The sequence below is a fragment of the Myotis brandtii genome, unplaced genomic scaffold, assembly GCF_000412655.1.
Source record: "Myotis brandtii unplaced genomic scaffold, ASM41265v1 scaffold934, whole genome shotgun sequence".
Taxonomy (NCBI): domain Eukaryota; kingdom Metazoa; phylum Chordata; class Mammalia; order Chiroptera; family Vespertilionidae; genus Myotis; species Myotis brandtii.
This window is the reverse complement of record NW_005371854.1, coordinates 266,099-271,236: the sequence shown is the minus strand read 5'-3', so window position 1 is coordinate 271,236 and position 5,138 is coordinate 266,099.

The following is a 5,138-nucleotide window of genomic DNA, read 5'->3' as shown; positions in this document are numbered from 1 at the left end:
AGGGAGGCAGAGAGAGAGAGAGAGAGAGAAACTGTAACCACTTAGGAACACCAGCCAGGGCTGTTTTTATTTTTAAATGTGAGATTGAAAATGTTAACTCTTTCCTTCTTTCAAAAACTTTTTAGGTTTTTATTTATCTTAGGGAAAGCTCTAGTTTTAGGAATTTGGAATCTCAGTGATACTGGTGAATTTACTGGCCATTCCTTAAACTTTGATATTTAGAATTTGTCAAACTGCTTTAAATCATTATCCCTTAGAAATCAAGGCTGCTTTATTACTGAATTCTGAAAAAAACTACTTTAGAAAGAGCACTCAGTTCTAAGCATTTTCCCAAATCCAATTCAAATCCACTTTTTATGCCCTATTTTTAGAAATTTAAATTCTTTCTTTCTTTTCTCTCCGTCTCCCCCTTTCTTCTTGCCCACGGGTTCCAAAGAGGGGCTTCAGGTCAGAGGAGGTGTCAGAGACCTGGGCCCAGACACTTCCACTTCAATAAGAGCAGTCCGCTTTTATTTGCATATTTCTTTTGAAAAACGTCTGAAAACCATGGTTGAGAGGTGACTATGCAGGATGGAAACAGTAATAAAAAGCTCTTAAAAACTGGGAATCATTTTTCCCTGCTTTTCAACGTCTCTGAGCAAATCTTTAGAGGCTGCTCCATAAACCATCCTGAGGAGTCAGTTGTCTGATCATGGGACAGTGATAATGCCTGGGCCGAGGCCTATCCCTCATCCAACCCCCAGTACCACCCATTCCCACGTGTATTCCATGATAACTATAATTGAGTTCCCGAAGGTACAGTTGCTCTGATCCATTCAAAAATATTTAATTTTGGAAGGGAATTCCTGGGAATACTACTCTAAAAATGGATTTTCTTTAAATATGGATTTTAGAATTAGAAAATAGCTCTATCTTCTGAAAAAGATTAAAACCACAAGTAAAAGGGTGAGGTTTTTACATGGCAGGTGGGGGGAGAATCTGAGACCTAAAATGAGGCCCATTTGTTATTTCGGCTTCCTGTGGATGAATATTCAAGGAGAGAACAAGAGAATTCACAGAGAGGGTAACTTCCAATTCAGCAATGATGAGCAACACAGGTCTCAGATGAAGAAGTGAGTGTTTTAACAGTTGGGTTGAGCCCAGTAACAGGACATCTCAACTGGTGCTTGTAAGGTTAGACATGTGGGCAGGCGGTGGCATCTAGAATGTCTGTCAGTGAGGTCCTTAGCCTAGACTAGTGTTTAGGGGCAGAGCTTTTTGGCCCTAAGACCAGAAAGACCTAGGTTTTAGTTCTTCCAAAATTAATGAGGGGCATTGCCAGCTTATTGGTGTGGGCACCTAAAATGGAGAACAAAACAAAATTTTCATGCTACGAACTCAGGCACATGGGAAAACCGGGTCTTTAGAGCTGGAGGGCAAGGACCTCATTATTAGAGTATAGGAATACACAGGGGGTTGCATTGCACCAGAATGCCGTGGGAGCTGGGTGGTAAGCACTAGGATTTCCTGTCATGGATCATCCAACTGGGAGAATGATTCTAGTAGAGAAATCATGGGCCAAAATGTGAGGGCAGGCAAAGTCAGGTAAAAGGCTAGGGCATAGAGTGCTGAGAAAAGTCAAAGGTATGCTGTGACTTTAGTTCTTTTTTTCACAACAGACAATGGTCATATATTCTCAAACCTAAAGACAAGAGCTAAGTAATTCTATTGGTTGTTTAAATCTGGCAAAAGAATCATTAACTAATCTGAACTCTAAGAAATGCAGCCTACTAATAATCTTTGACAAAGATTGTAAACAGAGAAGGGAGTTGCTATAAACATAGCTAGCTCATTCTTTTTGTGCATATTTTTAGTTAAGTAAACCAATGCTCTTCGGTCACGTCCTTACATTTTATTTTAGAATCCTCTCAGGTGCTGGAGTTAGTGTTCAGCGAGATGCACTCCAGCTATAGGTTATTAAAAGGATTGGGCTTTTATAAAGACCTGGGAAGACAGTGGAAAGAAAGCTAAGGGAGAACTGGGAAGCATGAAGAGGGCTTTACGTTTTATTTTCCAGATAACCGTCCTTTGATGTAAATCCTTTTATTTTTATTTGTCAACACTGAGAGTTTGCTTTAGTTCAATACAAATAATTCAAAGGTTGCTGTTGGCAATCTGAAACATGAATCTGAAGGATGCCTATACACAGTGGTTGGCAAAAGTAGGTTTATAGCTGTGAGTATGAAAATGAGTTTATTCTTGTATTATTAATTAATGTACTATTTATTATTATTAACCTACGTTTGCCCACCTTTATATTTTGGATATAGAGAAACCATAGTTTTCTTTTAATATTCAGTATTACTTTATATTAGTTTTAGATGTACAGCATAGTGGTTAGACAATTATGTAATTTACAAAGTGATCCTACCCACTATATTATTGACTCTATTCCCTATGCTGTACTTTAATTCCTGTGACTATTTTGTAACTACCAATTTGTACTTCTTAATGCCTTCACCTTTTTCACCCGGCCCCCCAATTCCCATCCATGCTGGCAACCATCAGTTTATTTTCTGCATCTATGAGTCTGTTTCTGTTTTTTGTTCGATTATTTTGTTCTTTAGATTTTACATATAAGTGAAATCATGTGGTATTTATCTTTCTCTGTCTGACTTATTTTACTTAGCATAATACTTTCTAGGTCCATCCATGTTGCAAAATGATAAGACTTCATTCTTTTTTACGGCCGAGTTGTATATGTATGTATCACAACTGTTTGATCCACTCTTCTATTGGTGGGTACTTAGTTTGCTTTCATATCTTGGTTCTGGTAAATAATGCTGCAATGAACATAGAGATTATATCAAACTAAAAAGTTTTGCACAGCAAAGGAAACCATTAATAAAATGAAAAGACAACCTACTGAATGGAAGAAGATATCTGCCAATAATACATCCTATAAAGAGTTACTATCCAAAATTTATAAAGAATTCAGACAACTCAAAACCAAAAAAACCAAACAATCTAATTTAAAAATGGGCAGAGGACCTGAATAGATACTTCTCCAAAGAGGACATACAGATGGCCAACAGACATATGAAAAGATGTGCAGCGTCACTAATCGTCAGAGAAATGCAAATTAAAACCACAATGAGATATCAATTCATACCTGTCAGAGTGGCTATCATCAATAAATCAACAAACAGCAGGCGTTGGTGAGGATGTGGAGAAAAGGGAACTCTCGTGCACTGTTGGTGGGAATGCAGACTGGTGCAGCCACTATGGAAAACAATATGGAATTTCCTCAAAAAATTAAAAATGGAACAGCCTTATGACCCAGGAATTCCACTTCTGGGCATATATCCAAAGAAACCCAAAATACTAACTGGAAAGGATATATGCACCCCGTGTTCAAAAACCATAGCTTTTTAAGACTGGAATGGACTTTAAAGGTCATCACATTAAATTGTTTCATTTTACAGCTGAGAAGAATGAGGCCTGTAAAAGTTATGTGACTTACTTCATGTCAAGGCATGAATGGCTGGCTGGGCCAGGACTAAAACCTATGAAATGGATTTCTAGTCCACTGTTACTTCCGTTATAACCCATGCCTATCTTACCTCAGATGACAATCCAAAGTTTGGAAAAAAAAACCACTTTAATCTTTATTTGTTCTAACTTTCAAATCAATTTATTATTTCCTATGAGAATTTAGTGAGCAAATTCAGTAATGCTAGTGCAACTTTTGTCATGCCCTGCTGTATAGGCTCAAATGTATCAAGTTTCCTACTTTAATTTTTGACTGGTAGTGATGAATTCTGTGCATATCATTAAATATCATTAAAAATATATTTGCTGAGTTCTATTAAAATGAGATTAAAAAATTTTTTTTAATTGTCATGGTGGAAAAAAGACCCCCTTAGATTTTTATCTTTTAGGACAAGCATTTGATAGTCAATGTGAAAACTCAAAAAAATTTTTTTTTCCTTTATCCAAGAGACAGGAAAGAAACAGGAATTCTGGTCTTTATCCATCTTGGTCAAATTCTTATGCTAATTTCTCAGTGATTTCTGCTATGTATGTGAACTATGACCATACACGAAAATGGTCTGTTTTAGGTCATGCCTGTGGGCAAAGATTAATTGGTGAAAAATGGGCCTGTTCGTGGGATTTACCACACAGTAACGTTCCTCATCTCACTGGAAAAATGTGGAATTAGTTCTTTGAGAAATGTAGCCCTGTCATGAGGCTGGAGGGAGTTTCGGTGGAGGGAAACAGTTCGCTCTCTAAGACAGTTATGATTGGTTAGATTCCAGAGCAGTCCCTTTCGTTCAGCAAAGCTCTACCCTCTTTCAAATAAATATTTCCTACATGTGACTAGTGTCACTAGCAATTCAGAGATCGCATCTTATTGGGCTTCTTTCTTGGCACCGATCCAAACTGGGCAATGGTCTTGGAGAGGTCTCCTGACCCTCCCATGCCCGCTCTCTAGAACATGCTGTTACAGTGAAAAAGCCTTCGATGTGGAAATAACTTTGCGACAGCATAACTCTTCTACGCTTACTGAAATGTGGGATACAGATGTGAACTAGTGGGTATGGGTGGCAAGGGTGCGAAGTGGAGGATGGGATGTTAGCTCCTGGCCTGTGAAGGTGGTTCTTGAGGAAGACAAGCTGGACTATATCTGCTTGGATGCTCCCAGAGAACACTCCACGTGCTCCTCCCTAACAGCCCCTGCAAGGACCCCGGGCCTGCCGTGTGGCCCACACCGCTGATGAGGACAGACCTCGCCACAGCGATCAGGGTTTCATCGCCCTGCCCTGCCCGCAGTGGTGGCGGCTGGTCCTTACCAGGTCGCAGCCCTGCTCGGGCAGCTCAAGGGCCCATCCTGAACCGGGATGAGGTGAGGGGCCGACCGAAGACTCCCCCTTCAGCTCGATTTCCACGAACTCCCTCCCTCCCCAAGACCCCGGTGCAGACCCGAGGGAGCCAGGATAGATGTCTATGACTTACCCCCAGAGGGAACCTGCGTGCCTGTGGTCCCAGGATGGTGGGCTGGCCCCCTTCCACCCGAGGAGGACCCCACCCATTCCCCCCAGCTCTGCCCCTCCCCTGTCCCAGCGCAGAAGTCAGCGGGGTCCCCCGGCCCGCGGCGG